The following is a 12,426-nucleotide window of genomic DNA, read 5'->3' on the forward strand; positions in this document are numbered from 1 at the left end:
GCTTCAGTACTAGGCTTCCCTTGCTGTCTGCTTAGCTGACATCGTGAGACAGGTTTGCCATTGTAAATACTATGCAAACTTCTGGGGCAGCTCTTGGCAAACAGAAGGTCGGCTGTGTCCAAACAGTCCTTTGGCTGAGTTGTGTTATCATCTGTGGAGCCGTTAGGGCTGGTTCGTGTAAATAGAGTAAATGTTTCTGTAAATACATGAATTGCACTGAATCTGAATTTAGTAGTATATGAAGTCATATCTACAAACCTTTTTTATTCCAGAGGGTCCGGAGGAAAAGTCTTAACCATTCTTGAAACTAGATAAAGAGCAGATGACCTGAAGTGGAATGGCTAACACCTATCAATGCTTCTAAGAGCCAAGGGTTTTAGGTTTGAGAATGTGTCTGCAGGTAGAACCTAGCTCTGTAACTACTGTACTCTGTATTAAGTAGAAAGCTAGAGAGTGTGGAGTGTCATCTCTTCTGATTCTAGTCAGCTGGGCTGTCAGGCTTTCATTCAAAAGCTTAGGTAATGCCATGTGAAGTCAGACGTATATTCACCCGAAGAATTTTGTCTGCAGTACTGATGATACTGCCTCCAAAATGAACATTTTGAAAATGATCAGAAGTGACGGTGGGATGTCAGGAACATCCTCTGGCTTCCCCACTTCCCTCAGTCACCTGTGACAGATTATTTTTCATGAAATTATCCCTCTTGAGCCCATGATATTTTTACCTTGTTCACTCGGCCAACAGCAACACCACTTCAGAGACGTGTCTCAAAAATTACTAGCCCTCTAAAAAGTTATTTTTCTTTCATTTTGATCAAAAAGTGACCCTGAACCTTCAGAGAGTGTGTGTGGGTGTGTGTGTGTATGTGTGTGTATAATCATAAAATATTATATACTGTATACATATATGTGTATGCCTACACATTATATACAATGTATAACATATACGTTATTGGTTTCCATAGCATTCTCTTCCTTGAATGCTTTCTAAATACCACTCAGATCTTTTTACACAGGATCATCCTCCTCTCCCACAGATGTTTTAAGAGCTTAAATCTTGAAATATGACCTACTAATTTAGCTGAAAACGTTAAGATTTTTATTTTAGTTGTTCTTAGGCCTGCACACAGTTTTCTGAAACATACACACACAGAAAGAGAGGGAGAGATGCTAATGCTCTGTTATACACAGACAAGAATACATGGATTTTGAAACTGTTTTTGCTGCCGATATGATTTTCATGCCTCCTTTGTAGAGTGATCATTATTCTTATGTATATTTCAGTGCCTCTGCAGTCTAGGAGCAAGGCCACCTGGGCAAGGCTTCTCACTGTGATTTTTTAAAAAATGACATCAAAAGCATTTTATTTAAATAGATACATTTGTAGTATATTACTTAAATGTGTGTGTGTGTGTGTGTGTGTGTGTGGGCAGTCTTTCAGATTCTTACTGTAGAACTTTGATTTTACTTTTATGTTGATTTTTGTAGGTGCTTTGTTACAATTTCTGAGCAATTCTAAATTGAAGCATACCTCAGTGAATCATGTTCATAGCCATAAAGCCACTGGTATGGTGCTTCATTGTTGTAACTGACAATGAAATTAACAACAACAAAAAGTATATTTGAGGTGCTAACCGTTGCTTTCTCTTAAAAGCCCGCTGGATCTGTTAGAGACCAAGGGCAGCAATTAGTCCTTCCATAGGGTTGCTTTCTCTCCAGATTTTCACCCACTAGAGATAGTGTTCAGAAGCAACTACTGCTGTGGGAGGAGGCCTTTCCCAAGGTGAAAATGGAGATAGCCTCATTCAACAATTGTTACTAAGAAGCGGTATTTAGGAAAGAAACTGCCACATTGCTGTTAGTGTGGCTGCTAGAGTCTCTGAAAGGAACCGTTGGTGAACGTCAGGTTCAAATACCCGTTTTGGACCTTTAGTTCTGGCTCGTGTCATTGCAGATTCAGAATCGTGGTGGTGAAAAACAACCTCCAAAAATCCAGCCTTTTCTGTCCTCTTTTGAATTTGTCCTTGCACTTTTACTTGATAACTTGCCGATTTCCAAATAAGGTTCTTACACTGATCCACCTTTCAGTCGGCTCCTGGGAGCAGAGTCCTGGGAGCTGACTGATGAGGGAGTGTGCATATCCCATCACTAGAGAGGACATTGGAAAGAGCGCTGTGTGCCGTCAAACCAACAGCAGAAAGTAGGTTAAAAATCCGCAGCATTTGACAGTAAGCAGGTGCATCGAGATAATGAAAGTAGCAGAGGTTGCAGGTGATGTCACCCGTCCAAGCTGGTCCCGTAGCATTCCTTTCTGCCCTGCCCCGTGTATCTGCTTGCTGATCATCTTGGAGACTGTGGTTCTCCTTAGGAGAAACTGCTTGTTGGGGTTTTACATGACAAACCTGAAAGTGTTCTCTGAGCCTTGCTTTAGGTGCTTTGGAATTCTGCTTGTCGACCCAAATAATGAGGATTTATGAGCTCACGAAGGAACTGTGCTTTTGTCTCTGCCTGGTCAACTTATGAATTTGTTTCTACCTCATTTTCATATTAAAGTTTGCAGCTTCCATAGGTAGAAAGAGAAAATGTTGACAACAGTATTCTGTCACCTCATTGCATCCATCTCTAGCAAAAATAAAGACTGTAAATATAAATATCACCACCATACTTTCTGAATAGTTATGAGCAGCCAAGCGTAGTATTATCTGAATATTTTGAGCAGTACAGATTTCTATGTGTTTATATAATAAAGCATATTTATTTTTTCCATGTTATTTAATTTTATATACAATGTTTAAAAATCAGTGTTTATCAGCAGACTGTAAAGGCAAACAGGCTATGTGAATTAGAAATACATGTGTATGTTTCTTTTGGTTTTAAAAAAGATACATTATAATTTTGTAAATCACCTCCAACCTGTATTGTCCCTCTCCAGAATCGGAGTAGCTTTATGTAATTGGCTAGTTTAAAATGTGTATTTTCAAAAGATACTTAAAAAAAAGAAAAAGAAAAAAACTCTGAATTGGAAATGATATAAACGAAAATATATGAGGCTTAACATTTTGTTGTTTTTTTTCCTTTTCTGATACTGTTATCTGATTCACTGAGTCTCAACTATGAAATATGAATGTTCCACTTACTGAATTTGTAGATAATGATAAAACATAGCCAGAAGACAAAACAAGTGATTAGAGGAAATGGTTCTAAACATGTAAGAAGAGCTAGGGACAGGAAAACACTAACCTTACGTGCACAAATTCGATCACACCTTATTCTTTGTGTTCAGATAACCGTAAGACTTCCGTGTTTGTCAGTTTTGTTATTTGTTCATCTGCAATACATTTCAGAAAGAATTTCTCATTAAAGAAAAATAAAATATGATCGCAGTAAACATGTAAGTTTTAAGAGAGCCTGCAGTTTTGAAAAAATTTGTAAAAATTTGTAAAGATGACCCCTGTCGCCTCTTGGTTCCATGCATGCCCCTACTGAGTCTCCCATTTGTATGTGGTTTAGAATGGTAACTGAGGGTTAAAAGGACCAAAATCAGGGAGTCCCCATGTGAGTTTGAGGTTTATATGAGGTGTGAAATCAGATAACTTCTCCAAAGCAGATGATGATAGCTAACTTTTAGAGAATATTTACTACATACAAAGCCAAGTTAAGCAAACACACACTATATTTAGCCACCATGTTACCCCACGAAGGGGGTGCTTTTATGAATCCTTTTGACTGTGTGATCATTTACTATAATAAAATGTCAGTGTCAGTATACTGACTACATTAATCCTGCTTCATGGGATAGAAATAACCCATATTCAGAATGAGTTCTCTAAATTCCTGTTGATATTCAATAAAAGATATACCTACAACTCAGATTTCATCAGCCTCAACATTATTTAGCTAATATTGGCATTAGCCATTTGACTCCAGCCACAGAAAATCCAAATTTATTTCTTTATTGGTAAATTCCCATAACCAGTGATTATAAACACTTCAAACAACTGGTTAAATTTTGGGAATGGCAAAACATCTCTTGTTTCATTTTAATGTTATCACTTTAGCCAGATTAGGAGGAGGATGTAAAGATTTTTGACCATAAGGAATATCACACAAAATGCCTATGCATTTTTAATAAACATAAGATTTTTTCTAATAATGAAGACACATCTTAGATATACTGCTAGTGCCTTTTTTAAAAAAAGAAATAAATATACTATTTGACTCTATCATAATAGAGTATTAAAAATAAGTTGTTGTAATTTTTTTTTTTAAGTCAGAACAAGCAAAACACTGGCCTGCACCTATCTCATTGGAGATAAAACTTAGTTGTTTTTTTTTTTGTTTGTTTGTTTTTCATTGTTTCTGGTGACTGTATGCCTATGGGAGACTCTGTTCCTGCCTCCTGACAGCTGATATCATGATAGTGTGGCAGATTTCTATTTTTGCAGTTTTTAAAAGTCCAAAGGTGGGGGAAGCAGGGAAAGGAGGGTTATTAGACCCCGAGGAGGAGTGTAGGTCCTCTCACGGACTCACGTCAGCGAGTTGTCCTTCTGGAACAGAAAGGAATGGGGATTTTGGAATGTGGAGTGGGAGGTAGAGATTGAGTCCACGTCTAATTGGTTGGGAGGGAATCCTGATTAGTAGAGGCAGTCGAGGAAGATTTATTTTATGGAGAAGGCGTCAACATTTCTTTAGAAGGGGGGAGGTGGTCATCATTTATTTTTCAGCAAATACTTTTTACATGTCTACCGTGAGCCAGGCATTATTCTAGGTGCTAAGGATATAACAGTGAACAAGTCAGCTATACATTCAGGTAGAGAAGGAGAAAATATGGTATTAAACAAATAAAAGCAATTACATGTGTAAATAAAGAACTGACACTGTTTTCCCGGAAGCCTCATTACAATCATAAAGATAAAAATAAGAGATTGTTCTTAGAGGAACACTCATGGTTACTAATGATCTTTGTTCACTAAATAAAAATTATCATTCCTACCTTTCCTTTTAAATGTACAATTGCATAATCATTTTCAGGGATAAGTGCTCTGTGGCTGGTGGCCTGGAACTTTTAAATTTTTATTTTTATTTATTTTTTTTTTAAGATTTTTATTTATTTGGCAGACAGACCACAAGTAGGCAGAGAGGCAGGCAGAAAGAGAGAGGAGGAGGAGGCAGGCTCCCTGCTGAGCAGAGAGCCCGATGTGAGGCTCGATCCCAGGACCCTGGGATCATGACCTGAGCTGAAGGCAGAGGCTTTAACCACTGAGCGACCCAGGCACCCCGGCATCAAAACCTCCTATCAGAGAGTGTGCTTCTGTTCACACTTACATCATTACCCAGACATGAGTTCAGTGATCTGAGAGCCAGGATAAGCAGAGGGCCTGGCTTTCGATCTCTCCCCGTGAAGGTTCTCAGCCTCCATACCTGTGTGGGAAGTCCTGGCTGAGGCTCATTTCCCCCTGTGTTATTTAACGATTACCAATAAAAAGACTTGGAATGTGTGGATTGCCATGCCACCACCTTTGCTTCTTGTTGTTTTATTTCCTCCAAAGGGGGATCATTTTCATGGGTGGTTTTAAAGACCACAACTACCCTTTCCAAGAATTTATAAAATGGAACATTGGCAGCCAAAAAAAAAAAAAAAAAAAAAAAAGTGTACAGGAAGTAGTATGGAAAGTAATCAATACAGGCCAAGCCTACAAAACCATTATTTGTAGGCAGATCTGCATCCCCTTTCTCCTATTAGAAAGAGGATATGCCTTGGCCAATGCAATCCAGTAAGTTTCTACAATGATGGAAACGTTTTCTATTTTTGCTTTCCACTATGGAAGCTACTAGACCCATGTGGCTAATACAAAGCCCTTGAAACATGGCTAAGGGCAACAGGGAGACCGCACTTTACATTGTATTTAATTTTAATTACTCTAAATTTAAATAGCCACCTGTAGCTGGTGGCTACCATATTGGACAGGGCAACCTCAGACAATAGTACATCTTAAGCAATTAATATTCAACTAGCCAAGAAATTTCTAAACTTATTAAAGTAAACTGGAGAGAAAAACCCTATGCCAGCTTGTAAAAAGGGTCCCTAGGTAGGATATTCCTTATATCCAAGTGAGTACCATTCTCCTGCCTTTCTTCTGCTTTGTGCCTTTGTTTTGGAGCACTGCAGGGGGTGTTCTCTGACAGCTGGGCATTAGAAAAAACAGGACAGTGCAAAGAGAGGCTTATCAGAACCAGCTGTCTTGAGAGTAGTAACTCCAGGGCCTCCGTGTAAAAGCAGCTGTTAAAACAACTCTCCTCTTGTGCGTCTTAGAGTTCAAGTTCATCGTGGCAGTAAGTTCAGTTAAGGAGAAGGAGTGTTTATGTGTTCAGTGGGCTGAAAGGGCAAGGCTTGATTGATGCTTTTTAGGAGAAGACAAAAATGGGAAAGACCAGGTAGTCACCTTGTAGAAGCTTGAATTCCAGGAGATCATTCCCTCTTTGAAGGAAGTTTCAGGAAGGCAGCTTTTCATATTCTTCACTGAGCCCTGTAGGTAAAGGTTGGGGAGATTAACTTTAAGGGGCTGTGTTTGAAAGACACTTCAGAAGAATCGGGGTTGAGGCAATGTCTCCTCCATCACTGTGATTCTCATCATTTAGCTTGGCAGTACTTAGCCTTCCCAGTGTTAAGAAAGCCCTTATGGACTTATTCACATTCATGGCCCACACGGACACCCCCTTGAACTTAAAATGTATGCAACAAAATGGGTGCAGATCGAGTGATGATGTCATCGATACTCTTTTCCCGTGGCCAGATAGCTGTTGTTATTTTTCCCTTTAGGGTGACATCTGAATTAAACTTGAAACCATTCTGGTGGTCTCTCTTTTAAAAGTGCTGATTAATTTGTTATGTTCACTCTCAGGTTGGCTGTGCACTGAACTGGGAAAAAAGTAAAATAATTCTCAGTATCACAGGAAGTGGATGAATGGGTAGCTTCAGTTATCCACAAAAGAGCTGGTTTTTCCCTTCACTTAATTTTGGAAAGAAATGGTACTTCTTCCCATGATTATTGGGAAGGCTTTGATTTATTATTATTATTATTATAACAATCACTTACATTTTGGAGCATTTACTTTTTGCTAGGAATTACACAAAGCAATTTACCCGTATTTTCTAATTTAATCCTCTCTACTTGAAGAAATTAGCACCATCAGAGAAGTTAACTGGTTGGGTCTAGGTCACACTGTTGAGAAGGGACTTGAACCTGGGATTTTCTGACTTTCAAGCCCTAGGTTTGACCCAAGATAGAATCCTCTCATTTACTCATTAGTTGGTGAAGTGGTAAAATGCAACCTCTGTGGAAAGAGGAAATTTAAGATTTTCTGGTCTCCCAAATTGCAACTATTTGAAACATTCTGGAATTCCTGAGCCATGTTCAAGTTTTGCTTCAGAGCTCTAAAGAGAGGGATATGAGAAATTTGTTTCTCTTTAAATTAAAACCAAGTTAAGAACAAAATTTGTGTTTTTAGAAGATTTTGAGAAAAAAAAAGTATCCCCTTATTAATAAACACTTACTGGTGATATGTCTGACATTTTAATATACAAAGAGAAATGAAATAACTTGGAGTAATAAATCTAAGTGTTTTCTTTGTTCAGTGGATCGGTAGATAATCGGGACAATAGATCAGATTTTGCTAAAGCCAATTAGGAGATTTGCCGATGTTTGTGGTGATAAGGTTTGCTGTAGAACATAATCTGCTACCCTTCAAGTGAATAATGCAATTAAAATTTATTAAAAAATGAGCTCACACTGAAAGCTCTTTGTTTGAAATAAAAGTCATCAAATGCAATGAGATGTCTTCCAAACTGTTTCTTGAGCTAAAACTAAGCTCTTCTTTGGGCAACACTGAGTCTCCTCTGCTCCCATTGGTAGGACAGTCTACAGCTTTGGGTTCTGTTCCTGTTTTCAGCCATCATTGTCCCTTGTATTCCTCCGTCCACATGGCAGGCGTAGGACAAGACTTGGCTATGGTTTGAGAACTGTGTGAAATAAAGAGAAGGAAAATATAATGGAAAAAAAACAGCAGGTTTGCTTTCTTCTTCTTAGGTAAAGCAAAGGAAGAAATAGTCACCACATTTCAAGTGAAAAATCTATTAACCAAATCACTTATTTAATCACCCTAAACCTTCATTTCCTTTGGGCTGAACAGGCCCACTATTTAAGCTTGTTGCCTTACTCAAAGTGGGTGTAAAATAAGCAATACTAAAATGAATGAATTAATGGATGGTTGAGTGAATGAATGGGCCTAGCGACTTAGGAGCTGAAATCCTAATTGCATTGGCCTAGAAATATGGAAAATAAAGTGCTAATCTGTATGAGGGAATAATTAAAAAGAAAGAGAGGATTGGATGTCGGTGGTGTATCAATAGTGACTTCCTGACTTGGAGAGTTATATGGTATTTATGTAGGAGAGTGTCCTTGATTTGGGGAAACTAGAGTTTTAGAGATGGTGAGACATTATGTCTACAAGTCGCTCATATATACATATACACCATTATTATGTAGGGAGGGAGGGATGAGCAAGTGTGGCAAAATGTTGCCAGTTGGAAGACCAGGATAAGGGAATTCTTTGTGATGATCTTGCAATTTTTCTGTAGGTTTGTTATATTTTAAAATAAGTTATTGTTAAAATTTCTTAAAGAAACATAAATAGGTTCAGAGGATGTATTTTTACTTCAAAGGAAGTGAAGTTAGGTCTGGATTTATTTCAGGACTTTAAAAATTCTGACCTATTTTAGGAAGCTGTTTTTAATCTCAGATTTACACTATCACATCATCATAAAAGTGAGGGCTACAGCCAGGGCTCAGCAGAAACAGAATCTTTGCTAGTTTTTCATTGGCTCGTTTCCCGTGACTTTCTCTTCTCCTTGTCTCTTCCCTTCCTCCCTCAGCCCCTTCCCACCCATGCAGCTAAAATGAAAGACCCTGGGGAGTGATGTAGGGTTTTTTCGCTCCCCTTTTCCCAGGGAAATCCAGACTTCCATTGCAAGCCTTGCCAGTAGATTCCAGTAAATACTTGGCTGTATGCAGACTCACCTTTTTTTTTTTTTTTTTTTTTAAATCTACTGCTCCCCAGTAAAGCCCGGATTCCTTTGAAAACTAAGAGCTTTTTTTTCCCCCCCAAAAATATGTGTTGTTTATTTTCCTTGCACTTAATAAAAAGCCTTCAACCAACCAACTCACGTATTTCATTGCAGTTTGAACTCTGTTGGTGAAATCATGATTTCCTTCTCGTCATCAGCTGTGAAATATCCGGGAACCCCTTAGTGGTGGTGGGTCAGGGACATGATGTCAGGGAGGAGGTGCTGTGAGGAAAGGATGTTTGTTCATTGTCTTTGAGATCTTCATTGCTGTGTATGGGGTTCAGGGGCACGTTGTACATGTCCCGTTCTCTAGAGACCAGGACTTCCCAATCCTTTTAGTCTGAGACCTTGATCTTCTTGGACTGATGTTCAGAAGGCCCTTTACCACTTCCAGCCACCAAACAAAGCTCTCCACCCCCCCCCTCAAGTTAGTTAAAATCAATTCAGTTTTGAGAGCTTGTTAGACTTTCTGAAAACTTTAGGATAATTCAGTGGTTTTCAATTGGGAGCGATTTTTAACCCCCCCCCCACCAGTGGATATTAGGCAGTGTCTTGGGACAAGTGTCATAGATAGGTTAGCACTGCTACTGAATTCTAATGGATGGAAGCCAGGGATGTCAATTAGCATCTTACTATGCACGGCATAGCCCCTAACAGCAAAGAAGTATCTCACCCAAAATGTTGAAATAGTGCCAAGGTTGAGAAAGCCTTAAGAGACATCTGGTGAGGAGAAGGAGGATTCCTAATCAAAAGTCAAAGTTGAGGTCACAGTTACAAGCCCCATGGAACGATGCTGTTTAGCTATCAGAAAACAGTTCTCTCTGGAGAATTGAATTTCCCATTAAATATTATGTGGGATTCCAGGAAGCCATCAAGGTCAGTCAAAGATTTTCAAGGCTGAGCTGAAAGTGTGAGATCTCCAAGTTGCCTTACCAGACTGAATTTGCAAATCCACAATCAGTGTCCCTCATCCTTTTTCTGGAGGGGGAATGGGGAGGTTGTTACAGATGTATACAAATGTGTCCAGTATAATCCACAGACATTCTGCACGGCAAGTTCAGCAAGAGTGACCAACTTTAGAAAGAAGGGCATCAATTGAGGATGGACGCTTCTAGAAAACAAGGGCTACTCCAACGTGTTCATGCTTTAAAATTGTAACAGCCTGATAGGTCGTATGGATTTGTTGCTTTTTGCCTTGTGTTTCAAGCAATCCATGTTTCCCTCATCCATGATAGAATGCGTGTATGTAATGGTCCAGCTAGATCGAGGAATTGGTGTCAGAGTTGAATATTTAAGTTTTCCTTCAGATATTTTTTTTAAAAATAGGATGAATCCCTAGTGTGCATTTTATCAGGGAAGTAGCAGATTGTGTTTTTGACTAGAGACTAAGGCAGTGATACAGCAAGTATTTCTTGGGTTATAAAAAGGTATGAATCGGGATATCCCAGTCTCAACACTGTTGACATATGAGACCAGGTCATTCTTAACTGGGGGAGGTGGTCTGTGCCTTGGAAGATGTTGAGCAGCAGCAGCCTTAACCTCTACCCACTGGATTGCCAATAGTATATCTCCTTGGTCGTAATAACCAAAAATGTCTTCAAACATAGCCACATCCCCTACAGGGGAACATCACCTCCTCCCTCTAGTTCTATGGATTTCCTGCCCCAGAACTTTCCTTTCCATAGTCTAATGAGTATTAGGTGGGTATAGTCTGCAGTATTTTCCAAATGTGTTTGATATCAAATTCCCTTTTTTTTTTTTTTTAAAGTCAGAGAAGTCTTTAAGGTTATCAAATTGTTCCTTTCTCCTTTCTGGGAAGATAAACTGTTATGATGTAGAAATCATCAGTTTTCACCATCAATTCTGTCAATTATTTCCCACTGGTTTTTTTAATCCTTATGAGAAAGTCACACACAGGTGATCAGTTTCTCCAGACGTGTGACATTAAATTGACTTTTCAGTACATGGATTTCTGAGGAAGAAAGTTTCTGAAGCTCTGCCTCTCCCTACCTTTCCTTTTCTGCTTTGCAAATGTTTTCTTGCTTCAGCAGGAGGCAAATGCTATATATTTACCAACTGCAGCCTCCACAGGACACATCCAGATCTGCCCCCAGAACAGCAGGCTCAACTCTGAGAAGGGGAATCAGAGAACATTTGAGATGATGTATCTCAGTCTCAATACTTCTATTCCTAGAAGGTCACTAATGATGGCCCCATAAACACTAGTGGTGACTCCAAAACTTTTGGTCCAGAGAAGCTCATCAGTAGAGGAAAAGCAAGCAAAATGCCCCCAAGACACTGTAATCAACCTCAGAAGTTTTGTGGTAGGACCGAAGTACTAATGAAATATTGGATTTGTCCCCCAGTGTCTAAAGTTTTTTTTTTTTTTTTTATGGAGGACCAGAGAAAATGTTTTTAGAATAAGTATGCTGGTGCCCAATTTAGAAGAGATGGTTCTCCAAAAAGCAAGTTGAGTGGCACCTTCCAGACTTAACTGGAAACTTGAATTTGCAATGGACTAACTAGGTAAAAAGCATTAAAAATTAGAAATTGCTTTTTGCCTTTTACCTAATTATAACCTGAATTATAAACCTAATTATAATTATGTAATTTGGAATTGGAGAAATAATAGCGAAGACCCCATTTACTGAACATTTCGACGAGCCAAGCCCTGGGCCTAATGCTTTATATGCATTATTACTAGTCCTCATAAAGTATTTGCAAAATCGACCTTACTATGTCCATTATGCAGGTAGGAAAACTGAGCTGTCAGACGGCAAGTAAGTTACCCAGCATCATACGGTCAGTAATACTTGAAGCCAGACCTGACTCCCAAGCTCCTTGCCTTCCCACTCCCTCTCTTGTAGGGCTTTCCAATATTCTAAAAATACTGATTTTGATTTGGGACACATGAAAGAAACAAGCTCTTGACCAAGTGGAAATCAGTTTACTCTCCTCTGCTTTTTAAACCACTGAAGTTGAGTCCTTAGTATCTGAGTGTTTTCTAAAGGTTTTCAGCCAGGTTTCCGGTTTTGTTTATTTTACTTATCAAAGTCTGAGGTAGCTGAATGTTTGTATTTTTAAACAGAACAATTTTAACAATTCACTGGCTTTTAAATAGTTTTCAAAGGAACTCAGAAATTAGGCTTGGTCACCCGGAATTCCCCAACCAGTGCTCCTGAAAGGACCTGGCTTCCCCCGTCCCGTGATACAATGATACAACATCCTGGTATGATGAGAATTGGCAGATTTTTAAGGAGAAGTCTGCTGGACTAAGAAAAATAGGTCTTTCTCAACACAAC

General features: G+C 38.9%; 1 protein-coding gene and 1 long non-coding RNA gene across 14 annotated transcripts in view; one reads left to right on the plus strand and one right to left on the minus strand.

The window, feature by feature from the left end:
* Nucleotides 1–12,426, plus strand: part of ADAMTS9 (ADAM metallopeptidase with thrombospondin type 1 motif 9) — a 166,309-nt gene that overhangs the window by 92,607 nt on the left and 61,276 nt on the right. The window lies entirely within an intron of this gene.
* The window catches only part of LOC309862858, a 36,328-nt gene that overhangs the window by 8,153 nt on the left and 15,749 nt on the right, over nucleotides 1–12,426 (minus strand). For 4 of the 9 annotated variants that reach the window (XR_014310754.1, XR_014310755.1, XR_014310756.1 and 1 more), the window contains exons 3-7: nucleotides 9,798–9,866; nucleotides 9,225–9,346; nucleotides 7,790–8,020; nucleotides 6,444–6,527; nucleotides 3,241–3,328 (exon numbers count right to left, since the gene is read on the minus strand). This is a non-coding gene — a long non-coding RNA (uncharacterized lncRNA). The other 5 variants (XR_014310758.1, XR_014310760.1, XR_014310761.1 and 2 more) reach the window with 3 other exon arrangements.

The sequence above is a fragment of the Mustela nivalis genome (genome assembly GCF_964662115.1).
Source record: "Mustela nivalis genome assembly, chromosome: 1".
Lineage (NCBI taxonomy): Eukaryota > Metazoa > Chordata > Mammalia > Carnivora > Mustelidae > Mustela > Mustela nivalis.